The sequence below is a fragment of the Stigmatopora argus genome, chromosome 12 (genome assembly GCF_051989625.1).
Source record: "Stigmatopora argus isolate UIUO_Sarg chromosome 12, RoL_Sarg_1.0, whole genome shotgun sequence".
Classification (NCBI taxonomy): domain Eukaryota; kingdom Metazoa; phylum Chordata; class Actinopteri; order Syngnathiformes; family Syngnathidae; genus Stigmatopora; species Stigmatopora argus.
This window is the reverse complement of record NC_135398.1, coordinates 2,608,128-2,627,570: the sequence shown is the minus strand read 5'-3', so window position 1 is coordinate 2,627,570 and position 19,443 is coordinate 2,608,128. Positions and strand designations below refer to the sequence as shown.

The 19,443-nt window shown below is 40.1% G+C and overlaps 1 long non-coding RNA gene across 1 annotated transcript in view; it reads right to left on the bottom strand.

Annotated features, from left to right (window-relative positions):
• Positions 1–1,372: 1,372 nt before the first annotated feature.
• LOC144085255 (uncharacterized) overlaps positions 1,373–19,443 on the bottom strand; it is a 94,933-nt gene continuing 76,862 nt past the window's right edge. Inside the window, exon 6 of the long non-coding RNA XR_013304059.1 lies at positions 1,373–1,439. This is a non-coding gene — a long non-coding RNA (uncharacterized LOC144085255). The remainder of the gene's footprint in view (positions 1,440–19,443) is intronic.

The following is a 19,443-nucleotide window of genomic DNA, read 5'->3' as shown; positions in this document are numbered from 1 at the left end:
ACCGGAGCATCCCTAATTCCAAATAATTCCCAATATCAACAAGGAGACACCAACAAAGGACGTAGCGATGAACTGCGTAAGAAAATAAAAGACTATAAATGTCTATTGTTAACGCCACGCTGAGAAGAAATAAAAGGGGACATCAAGGTGCCCAATACCTGCTCCTCATTACTGCTCGAGAACAGCTTGTGCCATCAGAGCTAGCCAATGGAGGCCTCGCAGAGATGAACAAGTTGCCCCATCAAAAGACTGCCAACACAAATGTTTCTCCCATGAAGAACTCCGCTTGATAGAAAACGCTGTTACCATGGCGAAGCGTTCAACTCGTTTGTTGCCACCGACGGCGACTGATAAAAACAACCTGTCGAAGATGCTGTTTTTGCTTTTGTTTGGTTTCTTTTGGAAGTACACGGAGTCTCGGGAATGGCTCGACGCCGTAACCCCAATTGCGATATGAAGACGGACTGCAAGATTTTTTTGTACTGCAAGATTTTTGGCGCAAAAAAATTCCAACATATCAACAAGCGTGTGCAGTCGATTGGTCGCCGGTCTTTTGGTCCCCAGTTTTTTCGTCGCGGTCTTTTGGTCGCCCTGACCGCGACAACCGGCGACCAAAAGACCGGCGACCAAAAGACCGGCGACCAAAAGACCGGCGACCAAAAGTCCGGCGACCAAAAGTCCGGCGACCAAAAGACCGGCGACCAAAAGTCCGGCGACCAAAAGACCGGCGACCAAAAGACCGGCGACCAAAAGACCGGCGACCAAAAGTCCGGCGACCAAAAGTCCGGCGACCAAAAGACCGGCGACCAAAAGTCCGGCGACCAAAAGTCCGGCGACCAAAAGACCGGCGACCAAAAGTCCGGCGACCAAAAGACCGGCGACCAAAAGACCGGCGACCAAAAGACCGGCGACCAAAAGACCGGCGACCAAAAGTCCGGCGACCAAAAGTCCGGCGACCAAAAGACCGGCGACCAAAAGTCCGGCGACCAAAAGACCGGCGACCAAAAGACCGGCGACCAAAAGACCGGCGACCAAAAGACCGGCGACCAAAAGTCCGGCGACCAAAAGACCGGCGACAAAACAAGGTAAAACAAGACGGTCTACGCATCAATAAAAGCCAACAATGGCCATGAGCAGTTTCACTGAGCCGACGTGTGAGTGTAGAAGAAGAGTTTGTATGTACATGCGTTGTCCCTTTAAGAAGCGACGTCAGTCAGGGTCTTAACAAGTTCTCCAACAAAAAACAATAAAAGTCCGGGAAATTTTGAGCTTTTCTTTAGCCTAATGATTATTAGGGCATTAAGTATGACTAAATAGTAATTAGCAGTTTGTATTTAGGGAATTTGAGCAACGATTAGAGTGAGTACACATACCTTTGTTTTCTCCAACTGAACTTGGGTGTTTCTTTCCTCGACAGGATCCAAGTCGTGCCGTTCTCCCTGAAATGAGGCACAACGGTATTTCTTAATCTTCTGATGGGGTTATTAACATGGCGCAATTGTAAAATTACACAAATTTAAGGCAATTTTAAGGGTGCCCGGCAACTAGCTTTTGATTTGGTTAGCTTTAAGGCATGAGTGTCGATCTATTGACCACATGAGTCACGCAATGTATTTATATATACCACCATATTGCTACATGTAAGTATTTATTTAAAGCACGTGTCAAAGTGGCGGCCCGGGGGCCAAATCTGGTCCGCCGCATCATTTTGTGTGGCCCGGGAAAGTAAATGATGAGTGCCGACTTTCTGTTTTAGGATCAAATTCAAATGAAGAGTATAGATGTATATTAAATTTCCTGATTCTCCCCTTTTTAAATCAATAATTGTAATTTTATAAACCATTTTTTCTGTGTTTTTAGTTCAAAAATCATTTGGTAAAATCTAAAAATATATTTAAAAAAAAGCTAAAATAAACATTGATTTAAATCTATAAAAAACTGAATATTCAGGGCTTTAATCCAGTTCTTTTAATCCATTTATAATAAAAAAATCTAAATATTTTATCTAAAATGGTCCAGTCCACATGAAATCAAGTTGACGTTAAAGCGGCCCGCGAACCAACCCGAGTCTGACACCCCTGATCCAACCAATGGACCAAATAGTCCTATTCTGTCATCAAATTCACCAAAATAAAAGTTTACCACACTCCTAATGAACCTCAAACCGGATACAGCAAACTAGTTCAATACTACATGTCAACAAACGCCATCTTTGGTTGATAAACATTCGTCAATATCTCAGTCCTCATTAAAACTTGTCAGACTACATCGAAAGACGCCGGTAAGAATCATCAACCTCTGCCACTTCCTGTTCAAAGACATCCACGACTCTACCAAAAGAAAAAGGAACAAAGTACACAAAGTGCGTGGGTAACAAAGTCTCAAGACGGCAAACGCACACTTTGGGTGAAAAGGTGGCAAAAAGTAAGCAGGGGGGCTTTACAGGCAAAAAAAAAAACAACTTTCAGGGGCTCGATATTGACTGAATATGTTTAGCTAAATCTCGCTCACTTCATGGGTGACATTGAATAAAAGTCTTTGGAGGTCACTTTGCTGCAGGCAAGTCAGGCGATCAAAAGGAGGCGGACAAAGAGAAGAATGGGATGGAAATGAAAACTTAACACTCCACGGATGTCTGCGGGTGCTCACCAATGGTTTCATGTTTGTTCAAATAGTCATGAACTATTGACTTTCACAATAAAATACGTCTTAAGAAACGGCGTTCGGAAATTCCCATCGAGAATCCCCGGCAACTAGCTTTTGCTTTTGTTAGCTTTAAGGCATGAGTGTCGATCTATTGACCACATGAGTCACGTAATGTATTTATATATACCACCATATTGCTACATGTAAGTATTTATTTAAAGCGCGTGTCAAAGTGGCGGCCCGGGGGCGAAATCTGGTCCGCCGCATCATTTTGTGTGGCCCGGGAAAGTAAATCATGAGTGCCGACTTTCTGTTTTAGGATCAAATTAAAATGAAGAGTATAGATGTATATTAAATTTCCTGATTTCCCCATTTTAAATCAATAATTGTAATTTTTTTAATCCATTTTTTTCTGTGTTTTTAGTTCAAAAATCATTTTGTAAAATCAAAAAATATATTTTAAAAAAGCTAAAATAAACATTGTTTTAGATGTATAAAAAAACGGAATATTCAGGGCTTTTAATCCAGTTCTTTTAATCCATTTATAAAAAAAAAATATCTAAATATTATATCTAAAATGGTCCGGCCCACATGAAATCGAGTTGACGTTAACGCGGCCCGCGAACCAACCCGAGTCTGACACCCCTGATTTAAAGCGTATTTTAGTAGGCGGCCCGGTGGTTGAGTGGTTAGCGCGTCTGTTAGGTTAGGTTAGAACTTTATTTCATCCCGTATTCAGGAAATTTCTTTGGTTGCAGTAGCAAGACAGACACAGAAGACATTGTAGACCTAGTTAAAAAAAACTGGAGCCACACACAGGAAGTCCACAAGTTGGAGACCTTCTGCAGATGGAGACTGAGGTTACCCCACAGTCTGCCTCACAGTTATGGGCTTGTGGGTTCGATCCGTTTGGATGCTCTCCCCGAGCTTGTGTGGGTTTTCTCCGGGTACTCCAGTTTCCTCCCACATCCCAAAAACATGCACGCTAGGCTAATTGTATGCATAATTATTCTTAAGATCTTAAGTGTGAGTTATCGGTTGTCGGTCTACTCGAGCCCTGCGATTGGCCAGCCACCGAATTCAGGGTGTTCCCCGCCTGGTGCCTGTAGTCAGCTGGGAGAGGCTCCAGCACCCCCGTGACCTATGCGAGGATAAGCATTTCAGAAAATGAAGAAATGAATATTTTAGTATGCACCAAACGAAAACAAGGTAAAAACGCACCGTGCTACTTTTTTGCGTGGCTGTAATGTGGGTAACTGAAAATTAATGTGCTGTACTAGAGGGCGATACAACTGAGTTTGGTGTGTCTTTTTTTTTGCAAATGATCCAGGACGCCTACGTATTATATTGACTTTTTCCTCTTTGTAGGAAATAAAATCTCAGGAGCTTCTGCACACCAATTATTTCACAAGCCAGAATAAAATAGGAAGATTCCCATTCCAATCACGTTCAAAAAAGGTCTTTTGTGTAATTCCCTAGAACGGAGCGGAAGGATGAGCCTACCGTCATCGCCCTACCACTGTAAATCTCTCTTTTCACACACCTGGATTTTACAGAAGAAAATGGCTGCAAATATTTGCCACAACGTGGATTGTGATTTGGAGATGATATTCTTGCAACAAGCAAACGACATGAGTACATCAAATTTTCACACTGGGATGAAAAGAAAAGACGGCAAGATAGGGAGACCAAAGATACTCAAACGTTAAGAAAAGGAATTGTTTTTATGCTTAGTGTAAGTGCATTTTTAGCAATGTTAAAATGAAAATCTTATACAGTCATACCTCTACTTACGAATGCCTCTAGCTATGAAAGTTTCAGGTTACAAATTTTTTAATATGCAAATGAGTGACGAGATACGAAAAAGATCCAAGTTACAAAATCTGCCAAAAAGTAATTGCATTTCCTTATCCGTTATTTTATTCTGAATTCCCCTTATTAAGCGATTAAAAACTGTACAAATGCAACGTGCCACCTATTTTCACATGCACACACACACAGGGCACACGTAAAAGTCTAAAATGTACTACAAAGTGGACAGCTTTCGACCCTGGTAGTACGACCTCTGACCGCCAGCTAGCAGGAAAACACGCGTATTACATCTATAACGGCCGTGGAGGGAGCTATTTCAGGGTACATTTTCATATGCTTTATTTTAATACATTAATAAATAATTTCCTAATAATGTTCTCTCATTTTTTGTGTGTTCTCACATCTTTCATACAAAATTGGGACCAATTTTAAAGGGTTTAGTTGGTAGTTGTGTGAGGACCGTAGAACGAATTAGAGAATTTACATATAAAGTACACCTCTACTTACGAAATTTTCAAGTTACGGAAAAAGTCTTGGAACCAATTAATTTTGTAAGTATTACATTTCCCCTCAAAAATTCCTCTAATTTTTTCCCTAAATTAAAAACTTTATGTACTGATATTGCGTTATGGACTGAAAACCAGAATTAAATTACAATATTTCCGCTAACAGAGTAAACTTACAGTAAATCCCATTTTGCAATTTTTTTAAGAATGACTTGATAAAAAGTGTGTTTTTACGAGTCGTAATTCTTTTCCGTGGAGAACGGCACAATTAATCACGATATAAAAGTGGCACAGGTGCTCATCTGTTAGTGTCGAAAACTCCATTCGTCAAGTATTTTTAGCTCGTCTTCGGCTAAAGGAGTCATTTTTTAATCTTACCGGCGTCACGCGTTTGCTTTGCAGAAGTTTGAGACTTCTTTTAGGCCTTTCTTTGTTTAACTGTCGAGGCTGTCGTAGCGGGAGGAGAGGCTCATTAGGCTGCACGTCGATTGCGATTCGTTGCGGTTTCTCCACTGGGAACGCTCGTCAAGCTAGGTCAAAGTCACATGTTCCATTACCTCCACTTGTGTTTCACACCAATTTGATCGGCGCCCCAAGAGGGATGCAGGCAGACCTGTTCCCGACAATGGCAAAAGCAAACATTTCAAGCGAGCGCAAGAGCTTCGGCGCCACTAAATTAGGAATCAACGGAATGGAGGCTCGGCGTAGCAGCGGGTGTTCAAAAAACAACAGATGGGTGGCGCATATACCCCTTCAAAAACCTGACGAGTGAGGAGAACAGCATGAGGATTCTGCACTGATTCACCGTCACGTGAGTCAGCGAACGGGAAGACTACGGACCAAGCGTTGAGACGTTCAGTTTTTGCGAGAGTCGGAATTTGTTCGGGGTCACGGCCTAGCTCGGGTGACTTTAGGACAGGGGTGTCAAACCCAGTTTGGTTGGCGGGCCACATTCATGGTGACCAGATCTCATGTGGGCCGGACCATTTTAGATATAATATTTAGATTTTTTTTTAATAAATGGATTAAAAGAACTGGATTAGAAGCCCTGAATATTCAGTTTTTTATACAATGTTTTTTTTAAAGCTTTTTTCTATTTTTTTTAGATTTTACAAAATGATTTTGGAACTAAAAACAGAAAAAATAGATTGAAAAAATGACAATTATTGATTTAAAAGGGGAGAAATCAGGAAATGTTATATACATCTATACTTTTCATTTTAATTTGATCCTAAAACAAAGTCGGCACTCATGATTTACTTTCCCGGGCCACACAAAATGATGCGGCGGGCCAGATTTGGCCCCCGGGCCGCCACTTTGACACATGTGCTTTAGGCGAAGCGGAAGCTAGGAACACCCACAACTAAATTCTTAACGACCGTTTTCCTCTGTCAAGACCGTTTGAGTTTTGATCGTACTTCAAAAACCATGATACCATTGAAGAATTTCTTGTATTGTCGCCATTCATGCGGCAATAAACGGTACAGTAATCCCTCGAATATCGCGGTTTCAACTTTCACGGCTTCACTACATCACAGATTTTTTAATTACATTTTTTTGTAAGTTCATAAAAATGTGAAAATCAATGCTGAAACTCGCTAGCAGAAGCCACTCCCCTGTCCTCCGCTTGCTACTAGAACTCAGCACGCACTGAAGTAAAAAAAAAAAAATTAAAATAGGGGTGACCCTGCTTCGCGTTTTTTTCGTTTATTCAAAAAAAACCAAATTATTTTTATGGTAATTTTTTTTCGAAGTGTAAGTGCATTTTTAGCAATGTTAAAATGATAATCTTATACAGTCATACCTCTACTTACGAATGCCTCTAGGTACAAAAGTTTCAGGTTACATTTTTTTTATATGCAAATGAGTGACTAGAGATATGAAAAAGATCCAAATTCCGAAATCCCCCAAAAAGTAAATGCATTTCCTCCATTTTTGTGTCTTTCCTCACATCTTTCATACAAAATTGGGACCCATTTGACCAATTTTAAAGGGCTTACTTGCTAGTTGTGTGAGGACCGTGGAACGAATTAAAGAATTTAAATATAAAGTACACCTCTACTTACGTCTGGTCTACATTAACCGCGATAATCGAGGGATTACTGTACAAAGTTATTAAAACCAACTCCACTGTGCTATTGGGATTTTTTTGTCCCTCCCCCTCCTGTTGAAAATCAAACCACCAATTGCATCCTTCCATTTAGCGAGGAGGTTGCTATTATTCACGACGACATTGCTTCGTTAAAAATTAAGAAGAGCACATGGACGGACTAACGGGGTCTCCTCTAAGGTGACAAACTGGAATTAGGCTCATTAAAAAGAGGGCAAATGTAGACTTCTGCCTCATTTAAAGTCCTCAACAATCGGAAAACGGCAAAGTTTCATCGCAACCTCCGTGACGGAACGCCGTCCACGTGATGTTTATTCTGATAACGCATGGCGTGTCTTGATGCCTCGCCCGGGCGCTGCCTGCACATTGTCCACGCGTGTGGGCGTGTAAAGCTTGGGAATATTATTAACCAGGATCTAAAGGGAACTGGTCGATTTTGAGAGGGGCCCCCTGCCCACCAGCAATCCCCCGCCCCCCAAAGTGAAGTCCTACACATGATCTCCCAGCGTTTGGCCTCCTATCGCGTTGCCGACTAATCACTGGGAACACGCCAAGTCTTAATCACGACGAGGCGGATGGAGAGAAAGAACGGGAAAAAAAATGTGGACCTCTGCAACTTTGTACTTTTCACACTGCAAAAACGTGCAACTTTTTCTTTTCGTTAATACAATCTTATGTAAAGGCGTACTTCAAACTTTACAGAAAAATATTATTTTTCGGTTGGAGGGCACGAAACGTAACAGAAAATAATGGGGAAGTACTGGTTTAAGGGGACACCAAGCACTGGTTTAGGTTAGGTTAGAATTTTATACGGCTTATACGAGAGAAATCGTAAAATTCAACGATTTTAAGAGTACGGTTTATAAAAAAAAAATCTAGATTGGAACTTTATTTCATCCTGTAGCAAGAGGGTGAGAATACAGACACAGGAAAAGACATTTTAGACATAAATAGGTAGTAAATAAGTTAATAAGTAAATAAGTAAATAAATAATGATGATTTTTCTTACGATTTTCCCTTCAAAGTAACACGTTTGTACTCCCTATTCAAACCATGACTATGGAGGTGAAAATTCGGAATCAAAAGGCGGCTTATACGAGAGAAATCGTAAAATTCAATGATTTTAAGGCAATTTTTAGCGTATGGTTTATGCCCTTTTTTAAATTAGATCTTTATTTCATCCCGTATTTGGGAAATTTCCTTGTTTATAGTAGCAAGCACAGACACAGAAGACATTGTAGACCTAGATAAAAAAAAACTGGAGCCACACACAAAAAGTCCACAAAGTGGGGACCTTCTGCCCTAACCCTACCGCACAGTCCCTCAGTAGTCTGGAGGTTTTAAAGATCATCTTCCTTGCCTAGATCCTCCTAAACTGTCCTATCACCCAATCAGCAGCAGCGGAGAGGCCTTAAGCAACATTTGCGAAATGTGAAAGGACTTAGTTTGAACCCCGCTTGTTATAAAGTGTTCAAGTGGAAAACATGGCCGGCATTGGCGTCACCAAAGCACGGCTAATAACACACTTGAGGATTGCAGGAAATAACTTTCATCTGATTGTCGTTTTGTATGCGGCACAAAGAAGACGTGGCGAGGTCCCCGTTGGCGTGTGATGGAAATATATGCGACGGCGATGCAAATATATGCGCTTTTAAACCTCCTCTCTGGCTTCATGCTCAAGTCCTCTCAAGCCTGATCAATGATGCCGTTGTAACCTTAAAATGCCTGGCCTCAGAGACTAAGTATTAAACTTAGACCCAACTAAGAACCAAAAGGAATATATTTCAACACATTCTGCTACGTTGCTTCTGGGTGGGTTCATTGAAATGTGTCAAGAGAGTGAAAAAATGACCCTAATTTGGCCTATTTTGTCGAGCTTGTTGAAGTTGAGTCCATCCGTTTGTGAAGATACAGTGGTACCTCGACATACGAGTGCCCCGACATACGAGTAAAATTTTGGGCAAATATTTATCTTGAGATATGAGACAAATTTTGATATACGAGCATACTCAGGCTGCTCATAAGAACATCATGGCCACTGTCTTTCCCGTCGCAACTCCCTCGTGTAATGTCTCTACGAGCACTGGGCGGAGCCTTGCATTTTTTCAGTGTTTTTCTTTTCCCCGTTAGTCAGTGCGAATGGCGGAACGATCGCTAATACGAGAGGAGTATATACTACTACTTCTCGTTGGCAAGTGGTTGTGGGTTATCCTATTGAGAGGACATTTGTGTGCATCATTTTGGGAATATTTTGAAGGGAAGACAAAAGCAAACAACCCTTGATAGGTTGTATCTGAAAGTCAGGGTGGAGGCGGGGCTAATAGAGCCAACCCGGGAGAAGAAAGCTATAAAAATGTAAAACAAAATTTGAATTAAGTTTAGAGCAAGGTTAGATTCAACTTATTTTTGAGTGTATCTGCATCGTAATCCAAGTTCATTTAAATTTGTTTATGTTACGAGTGCGTTGCTGTGCAAAAAGTGCCCCAGCCCCTCCACTCTGCAAAATCCATCTAATTTTAGTAATATTAAACCACTAGTTATTTGTTACTTTGTTAATAGATGGCGAATTAGAACAAATAAAAATGTTTTTCCAATCCAATATCCTGTTTTTGGGGTTTTTTTTCAGAGGGTTGGAACGAATTATTTTGTTTTTAGTTCATTTCTATGGGAAACGTTTGTTTGAGTTACGAGGAAATCGACATACGAGCTCAGTCTCGGAACGAATTAAGCTCGTATCTCGAGGTACCACTGTACTTGAAAAAAAAATCCCATACGAAAGTATGGGATACAATTTGAAATGATCAAAAAACGTATAAAATAGCGGAAAAACGTATAAGTCGACTAAAATCCGATCCATTTTTCACTGTGAAGGCTGGCAGTAAATGATGGTTTCTATGGTCATTTCTGCCAATGTGTGCTTTAAGTATAAATCATCTCTTCATAACTACCACAACATACTCTGTAAATAAGTTCATTTAAATTAGTTTATGTTACGAGCGCGTTGCCGTGCAAAAAGTCCGTCTCTCTCTCTCCCCTCCACAAAATCCGTCTAATTTTAATAATATTAAACACATTTTAGTTCTATTAAACCACTAGTTATTTGTTAGTTTCTTAATAGATGGCGAATTACAACAAATAAAAATGTTTTTCCAATCCAATATCCTATTTTGTGTTTTTTTCAGAGAGTTAGAACGAATTAATTAGTTTTTAAATCATTTCTATGGGAAACGTTCATTTGAGTTACGAGAAAAAATCGACATACGAGCTCAGTCCCGGCACAAACTAAGCTCGTATCTCGAGGTACCACTGTATTAGCATCATATTGGCAGGTTTCTATCTTTCCTGAACAAAGGTTATCATTCTAAACCAGCATGTTGAATTTTTTTCCCGTTTGTATGTAATGCTTTTCAAGAAGCTGCTAAAATAGCATCCAACACAAGCATAGAAATGAAGTCTGACTTTCTGTACGCTAGCCACTATCAACATCAACTAATGCAATCCCACACAAAGTGCACCGAAAAGCCTTGTTGACTCGGCTTTAATGGAGTTTGCGGTCACCCGAATGCACGAGTCAACAAGTCAGCGCCAACGTGCAATGGAGGTGAGCGCAACCAATAACGCCTGATGTATGCAAAAGAGCCCGATAGGAGATAATGAAAGATTAATGAGTAAATCTCTGCCAATGAATATTTGAGGAGAACCACCAGGCAAAGGAGGGGGCGGGGCAATCTGTTTAATACATGATCGCCCTGTGAAAGTGCTTTTCTCTACATGCCAACATCACTCTTACTTTTCTATTTTTTTCTTTTTACAAACACTAGTATCCACGCACATACTCAAAGGAAGATTATTAGATTCTCAGAAGCTCTTTACTAAATTTCCTTCATAAATCACGTTGTATCGCTTTATGCGCCTGTCCAAAATTACGTATATATCGTGTTTTTGTCCTGCTTTGATGAAGGCAAGATTGTTGGCAGGATAGCCAGAACCGGCGTAATCGAGGGGTGCCGTAGGCGTCGTTAAATTAGAAAGAGAGAGGTCGTTAGGCAGCCAATCAGGGTAGATGTGTAGCGGTGGGGATGGAGAAATGCAAGACAGTAGCATCGGTCATGTCAGAGGCAAGAAATGGCGAGCAATTGACGTTATTGGTCAGCCAGATGCAAATAGAAATGTACCTCTACATACAAAAATGTTCAGGTTACGAAACACTTCAGTGGAAAAATGTTTTCAGGATACAAAAACTAAATTCAAGTTACAAAACGCAAAATCTCAGAAATATCAAACGTTGCCCAAAATAACACAACATAACATGCTAGCCTCTTTATGGGTTTTTTAGTCTGATTCTCACAAATTTGATTAAAAAATTGGTGTACTTGTGAGATTTTTAAAGAGTTTAATTGGTAGGATTGGAAACTTTGGAAGAGATTAAGTGTCATTCATTCAATTATTTTCGAACTGCTCCTCACAAGGGTTACAGGGGGTGCTGGAACCATTCCCAGCCATAAGGAATAAAACAACTAATCACCACACACTACATTGTCCAGACATTTTACAGTGTTCAACCAGATTAGCATGTTTTTGAGTACCCGGGGAAAACCCACGCCATCCCAGGGACAACTCTGCAGAGGAAGGCCGGAACCCAACTGGGATTGAACCCTCAATCATACAATGCCGATGCGTTAACCACTCGACCACAAGGTTTAGGGCTCTTACATTCGTCTCTACTTACAAATTCGTCTCTACTAACAAACAAATTCTACTTACAAAACGGCCTCTACTTACAAACAAATTCAACTTACAAAACAGCCTCTACTTACAAAAAAATTCAACTTACAAAACCGCCTCTACTTACAAACAAATTCAACTTACAAAACAGCCTCTACTTACAAAAAAATTCAACTTACAAAACCGCCTCTACTTACAAACAAATTCAACTTACAAAACCGCTTCTGGAACCAATCATTTTGTAAGTAGAGGTACCATTGTACATAAACACTGTGTGGCCCAAAGAGGGTCATTGTCCATCTAAAATGGCTATTTGAAGGCAGTTTTTTTGGCAGACAAACTGTGTACGTTCCAGACATGTTTCCTCTTCTGCGGTTTGACAAATGATGTCCGCAAGTGCAGTCGACGACCGGAATGAAAACGAGGCACGCACGCCGGACACGACATTTTCTGGGCTCGTGTTTCCACGGCGGCTAACGCTTGACCATTTGCACAGCGTATCACTTTTGCGCAATTGATTCCCCAGCTTGGAGGGCCGGCACTCGACGAGCTCTAACGGCCAGGGTTCCACCGGCGCACGCTGAAAGGATCAATGGATTCGTTTTCACGAGATGGGCGGCACTCGACGACGGCGGGCGTGTGGCCGCATGCCAAGAGGCGGATTAGAGTCGCGGCGGGTGGCGGCGACCGGCGTTTGCGGGTACGTCTGTCGCCTCGGGATGGTGACAAATGGAGAACGGTCAAAAGGAGCGAGCTCGCCTCTCCAACTCAATCACACAGTGTCAATACCTTGGCAAATCTGACAGACGGCGTTTTGAAATCTCTCATTCCTTTGCATTGTCACTTTCTTTCAAGCGGCCGAGCCGAACGTGGAACGCTTGCTTTCTTTGCTTTTTCGATGACGGTGGCAGGACGAAAACCCAGCCAGCCCAGACGCAACTTTGCATTCAACACTAATGGACTTTGAGGTCCTCTTTTCAGCTCATTACTACTTATCTATGTTGACTACTACTTATTTATTATGTTGACGACTACTAACTTATTATGTTGACGACTACTAACTTATTATGTTGACGACTACTAACTTATTATGTTGACGACTACTAACTAATTATGTTGACGACTACTAACTAATTATGTTGACGACTACTAACGAATTATGTTGACGACTACTAACTAATTATGTTGACGACTACTAACTAATTATGTTGACGACTACTACATATTTATTATGTTGACGACTACTTATTTATTATGTTGACGACTACTTATTTATTATGTGGACGACTACTTATTTATTATGTGGACAACTACTTATTTATTATGTGGACGATTACTACTTATGTTGACGACTACTTATCTATGTTGGCTAGTACTTTATTATGTTGACGACTACTTATCTATGTTGGCTACTACTTTATTATGTTGACGACTACTTATTTATTATGTGGACGACTAATTTATTATGTGGACTACTACTACTTATTTATTATGTGGACTACTACTACTTATTTATTATGTGGACTACTACTAATTTTTTATGTGGACTACTACTACTTATTTATTATGTTGACTACTACTTATTTATTATGTTGACTACTACTTATTTATTATGTTGACTACTACTTATTTATTATGTTGACGACTACTACTTATTTATTATGTTGAAGACTACTACTTATGACGACGACTACTACTTATGACGACGACTACTACCTATGACGACTACTACTTATGTTGAAGACTGCTTATTATGTTGACGACTACTTATCTATGTTGGCTACTAATTTATTATGTTGACTACTACTACTTATGTTGACTACTACTACTTATGTTGACGACTACTACTTATGTTGACGACTACTACTTATGTTGACGACTACTTATCTATGTTGGCTACAAATTTATTATGTTGACGACTACTTATCTATGTTGGCTACTAATTTATTATGTTGACGACTACTACTTATGTATTATGTTGACGACTACTACTTATGTATTATGTTGACGACTACTAATGTATTATGTTGACGACTACTACTTATGTATTATGTTGACGACTACTACTTATGTATTATGTTGACTACTACTTATTTACTATGTTGACGACTACTACTTATTTATCATGTTGACGACTACTAATGTTGACGACTACTTATCTAAGTTGACTACTTATCTAAGTTGACTACTTATCTAAGTTGACTACTTATCTAAGTCGACTACTTATCTAAGTTGACTAATCTATGTTGGCTACTACTTATTTATTTAGTTGACTACTTATCACTAATTTCTTGATTATATATTTGTTATAAATTATTGATAATTTATCTGTTGGTTTGTTTGTTTCTTGTTGTTATTTGTGCACTTCCCTACTTATTTATATTGTTGACTACTTATTAATTGTTATTATTTATTGATGATTTAGTATTTGTTGTCGTTATTTGTGCACTTTGTGGTGAAGCTTTCAGTCTTATTATACTTGTATCACGACAATAAAAGCATTCCATTGTATTCATTCGGGGCTGGAAACCTGCGAGTACAAAATTCCATCTTGTCGTGAACAAAAATGAACATCGAAAGAGCATGACTTAATAGCAGTGTGTAAATCTAATCTCTGCCCGATCTGACAGAGCAGATGGAGGCGGAGCCCCGAGCCCAGAGTCTTAACCCCACATCCCACTGCCGCCCCTCCCTCCCGTCTCCTTCGCACGACAACGTTCTTCTCGGGACTTCCGCGCCCCGCTACACCTCATCTCCATAGCAGGCCATGAATAATGCAACAGTGCGGGGTTGTCTATCTGACAGACAGCAACTTGACGTTGAAAAGCTGTTAGCCGGGATGGGCTCCGGCACCCACCACGAGCCTTTTACGGAAAATGACTGACAAAAAAACCAGCTAAAAGCTGCTATCGAAAATAAAGCAAAAAATGGCAATAGGTCAGCCAGGTCACTTGGGCGCAGAGCCGAAATGTCCCGGGCTTAAAATTGCTGGGCACACCCGTGACGTGACGGGCCGCTAAGAGGAAGAGGAGGATGAGGAAGATGAGCACGCTAGATCCAGCTGTTAGGAGCGGCGGAAAGGGAGCGCTGACGTGCCTTGCTTCGTGTGCTAGTGATCCGTGCTCACCTGAGGGCCTTGGCATGTTGCTTTTTCTGACAAAGCCTTCCATTATTCAAGTCGGCTGACCCACCCAGCATGCAATGGGGCTTTTCTAAGCCATCCGACACTATGAGTCTTCCCCTGATTTAAACGCCGTCTCAGTTTTACTGCTATTTGGCGATGATGACAGACATGAAAATGAGTATGAGTTTGATGTATTTAATAAAAGGGACAGTGCATATTCATGAACATACAGTCGTACCTCTACTTACAACATTAATTGGTCCCAAGACTTTTTTCGTAACTTGAACATTTTGTAAGTAGAGGTGTACTTTATATGTAAATTCTCTAATTTGTTCCACGGTCCTTTACACAACTACCAACTAAACTACGTGTGTCAAAGTAGCGGCCCGGGGGCCAAATCTGGCCCGCCGCATTATTTTGTGTGGCCCAGGAAAATTAATCATGAGTGCTGACTTTCTGTTTTCGGATCAAATTAAAATGAAGATTATAGATGTATATTAAATTTCCTGATTTTAAATAAATAAGTCATTTTTTCATCATTTTTTTCTGTTTTTAGTTCAAAAATCATTTTGTAAAATCTAAAAATATATTTAAAAAAGCTAAAATAAACATTGTTTTAGATCTATAAAAAACTGAATATTCAGGGCTTTTAATCCAGTTTTTTTAATCCATTTATAAAAAAATCTAAATATTATATCTAATATGTCCCACGTGAAATCAAGTTGACGGTAAAGCGGCCCGCGAACCAACTCGAGTCTGACACCCTTGAACTAAACCCTTTAAAATTGTGTCCCAATTTTGGATGAAAAATATGAGGAAACACACAAAAATGAGAGAAATTTATAAGGAAATTACTTGTTCATGTCTTAAAATAAATAAAGCATAAGAAAATGTGCCTTGCGCCACTGAACTATCTCCCCTTGCGACCGTTAAAGATGTAATACCATGTTTGTCCGCTGAAAGGCGGCAAGAGTCGGTTCTCCCAGGGCCGAAAGCCGTCCACTTTGTAGTACATTTGAGACTTTTACGTGTGCCCTGTGTGTGTGTGCATGTGAAAATATGTGCCATGTTGCATTTGTAGTTTTTAATCACTTAGTAAGGGGAATTAAAATAAAATAATGGATTAGAAAATGCATTTACTTTTTGGGGGATTTCGTAACTTGGATTTTTTTTTGTATCTCGAGTCACTCATTTGCATATGAAAAAAAATTGTAACCTGAAACGTTCGTAAGTAGAGGTATGACTATCTGACAGTGACGGTGCGTTTTTTTGGTTTTCTGTCCAATACTTTCAGAGCTTGCTTACAAACGCTTTCAATTGGTTTTTTCACTCTTCACATGTTTCTTTTATGTCACAAATTAGAACACAACGTCATGATAGCCGGTGTTACGTCACATTTTTAAGTGGGCCCTATAAGGAAAACTCCCAAAATGGAGTCGGGAGCGAGACATCTGGTTGTCTATTTTTACATTTTCAGCAAATGCTTTGTCAATTATTGAAGATGCACTGCGATTTACGCCAGCTCCTGAAATATGCATTAAGTGTCTATAAAGGATGGGATGTCTCCTCACTTTACTCGCACACAACGGACACGCAAAATGGAGCCAGACAAGATGGAGGGAGGTCTTTGTGTCAGGGCTGGAATTTTATTTTTTATTTTTTTATTTTATAATACGTCATGTTGAGGCTTTAACGCTGATCTGATTACACTTGAGTGAGAAATGTGAGTATTCGAGGGAGCACGTTTTGAAATATTAATGCGCTTTTCAGGGGGATTTTATGCAAAAAAACAAATGTAGTTGAAAAATAGCCAAATGTGAGCTCCTTTGATGGGTATTTTCTTGACTTTTATGCAGTTTGTTTCAGTGTAAATATGAATTTGGAGTATAATATGTTAGCGTATGTGTATTTTCTGGGTACTATATCTGGGGGTTATTTAAATTTATATAACAAATTATGCTATGTGATGAATTGAGCTCTCCTGGTGGTCATTTTCTTGTTTTTTATGGTCTTTTTGTTCTGCAGTTTTATTGTATATAATGAAATGAGTTTAGAAATGTATTTTTTTTTGTAATATAGCTGAGGATTGACAGTTATTTTATCATGTTATGGAATCCTTCCTAAACGATCCCTGCTTGTGTGTTTATTGAAGAATAAAGTCAGTATTGTTAGCACGCTATGTGACAAAGTGAGGGGAGTATAAATACGCAGCGTAGGTGGTTGAGCGTTATTATGACCAAGGGAGTGCGAAAAGAACATTTAGCTGCGTTTTGGGAAGAGAAAAAAAAAGCCGGAGACGTGGATATTGATTTTAGTATCGCGTCGCAATTTGAGTGCAAAATTGCTTTCGTGAGCGACATTTTCAACAACCGGCGCGTCAAACCAGGGAGATTTCATTAATAAGGTTAACACTGTTCGAGTCGCATCATAATTATTGTTTAGTTAGCTGCATTACATTGTTAACAAGGAACGTCTTTTTTTTTCTTTTTAAAAGTGAAGCTTCATTTTTTTGAACGACGACAGTAAGATTCAATTAGTTTTTCACAAAAATCATGTGGTCTTTTCTATTTAAATGGCGACTTGGCTGGAGTCACATGCAAAAACGCGATTAGGACATCCCTAACTATTACTACTACCACTACTACTATCACAACTACTACTATCACTACTACCACTACTACCACTACTACTATCACAACTACTACTATCACTACTACTAACACTACTACTACTACTAACAACACTACTACTACTACCACGACTACTACTACCACCACTACCACTACTACCACTACTACTACCACTACTACCATCACTACTACCACTACTACCACTACTACTACCATCACTACTACTACCATCACTACTACTACTACTACAACCACTACTAGTACTACTACTACTACGATCACTACCACTACTACTACTACTACTACTACCACTACTATCACTACCACTACTACTACTACCACTACTACCACCACCACTACTACCACCACCACTACTACTACCATCACTACTACTACTCGTACCACCACCACTACTACCAATACCACTACTACCAATACCACTACTACCAATACCACTACTACCAATACCACTACTACCAATACCACTACTACCAATACCACTACTACCAAGACCACTACTACCAAGACCACTACTACCAATACCACTACTACCAATACCACTACTACCACCACTACCACAACCACCACTACTTCCACCACTACCACAACCACCACTACTAATAGTAATGGCACAATTAGCTGAACGTGGCGTGACGGTATCTTGGGAGAAAACCCCGGTAAGCTAACAATTTCTGCTTTCTCCTTCACCTGCCCGTCAATAAGCCCAGGAGTCAAGACCAAGCGTCAGGGAAGGTCGGCAGTGGGCGCGTGAGTCATTGAAGACGGCGGAAGGGGCTTTCCTGCCACTCCTCGACCCAATCCAGAGGCTCCATCTGTGGGCCCCCGCAGGCCCAGCCAGCGCCGGCCTCTCTCACGCTCCTCCGAGTGGGAGCAGGAATTCTCGCTTTCCCCCCCCGCCCCCCGTCTCCGTCTCCGCCTGCATCCCATCCCCGAGCCCACGCCGCGCCAACACTTGCAGGCGGACACGCATCTACAAGTAGATGCGTGCCTGGGGGATTTTTTTTTCCCCTTCACGCCATGGCATCACACTTTGGTCTCATGGACGAGAGGTAAAAATAGAAATGCCCTGTGATTGTGCAGAATTGTATTTAATACTTAGTATATAGTGATACCTCTACTTACGAATTGTTCAGGTTATGAAAGGCTTTGATACGTACATTATTGTTCCAAAACACAATCATTTGTCCAAATTACGGAACTTTAAAGTGATATAGCATATACCAGGGGTGTCAAACCCAGTTTGGTTGGCGGGCCACATTCATGGTGACTAGATCTCATGTGGGCCGGACCATTTTAGATATAATATTCAGATATTTTTTTTAATAAATTGATTAAAAGAACTGGATTAAAATCCCTGAATATTCAGTTTTTTTATAGATCTTAAACAATGTTTATTTTAGCTTTTTTTATATTTTTATATTTTACAAAATGATTTTTGAACTAAAAACATAGAAAAATGGATTCAAAAATTGCAATTATTGATTTAAAAGGGGGAAAATCAGGAAATATAATATACATCGATAATCTTCATTTGAATTTAATCCTAAAACAGAAAGTTGGCACTCATGATTTACTTACTCGGGCCGCACAAAATGAGGCGGCGGGCCAGAGTTGGCCCCTGGGCCGCCACTTTGACACCTATGGCATATACAGTTGTCCCTCACCTTTAGCGGCCTCAGAATTTTGCAGTTTTTATAGCAAAATGTACAATCTTTTTTTGTTGTTGCTGCAAATACAGAACAAATGTTGTATTTCAAGGTATGCTTTTACATTAAAAAGCAAACTGATTTTTATAGCAAAATGTACAAACTTTTTTTGTTTTTTGCTGCAAATAAATACGTATACAGAACAAATGTTTTATTTCAAGGT